Source organism: Leptonychotes weddellii, chromosome 7 (genome assembly GCF_054177405.1).
Source record: "Leptonychotes weddellii isolate Sample4059 chromosome 7, ASM5417740v2, whole genome shotgun sequence".
NCBI lineage: Eukaryota > Metazoa > Chordata > Mammalia > Carnivora > Phocidae > Leptonychotes > Leptonychotes weddellii.
This window is the reverse complement of record NC_138375.1, coordinates 90676903-90677718: the sequence shown is the minus strand read 5'-3', so window position 1 is coordinate 90677718 and position 816 is coordinate 90676903.

The following is an 816-nucleotide window of genomic DNA, read 5'->3' as shown; positions in this document are numbered from 1 at the left end:
GGGAAGGGGGAGAAAGAGAGGACATTTGAATTCCTGCCACATAGGATCTAATGACAGTTTCTGCTTGCTTCTAGATCTACTGTTTAATCTCCAAATATATAGAGAGGCCTGCCACAATAAATATTTAAGCTGCTCTCAGGAATTCATTATAAATGGAATTTCTTTCTTTCCTTTTTTTTTTTTTTTTTTGAGGATGGGAGTTTCCTGGTTCAGTAAGATACTTAGGGTTGAGTCATTGTAGCACATTTCCTAATTTTATTTTTTTTATTTTTTTATTTTTAAAGATTTTATTTATTTATTTGACAGAGACAGAGACAGTGACAGTGAGAGCAGGAACACAAGCAGGGGAGTGGGAGAGGGAGAAGCAGGCTTCCTGCTGAGCCGGGAGCCCGATGCGGGACTCGATCCCAGGATCCTGGGATCATGACCTGAGCCGAAGGCAGTCGCTTAACCAACTGAGCCACCCAGGCGCCCACATTTCCCAATTTTAAAACTATTTAGCAATCTTATTCTAACATTGCTTTATGAAATTGTCTTTGAACCTGACTTATTTAATAATTGTCTAATGAGGTGAATAAAATATTTGATACATTTTTGTTCTATTTTGTAATTGTCATGTTTTTAGTGTTTTCGAAAATTATAGTCTGGCAATATTAATCCCTCATTAAAATATACTGCCTCCTTGTATCATCTGCCTAATTAACTGGGTCCATGGTGTCCTTCCGAAGTGTCCAGAAGTCCTGAGCCAAGACAGTTTCTCACGGAAAATCTGCAGAATCTTTATCCTCCCACCTGTTCAAAACTCTGCCCCGGGGA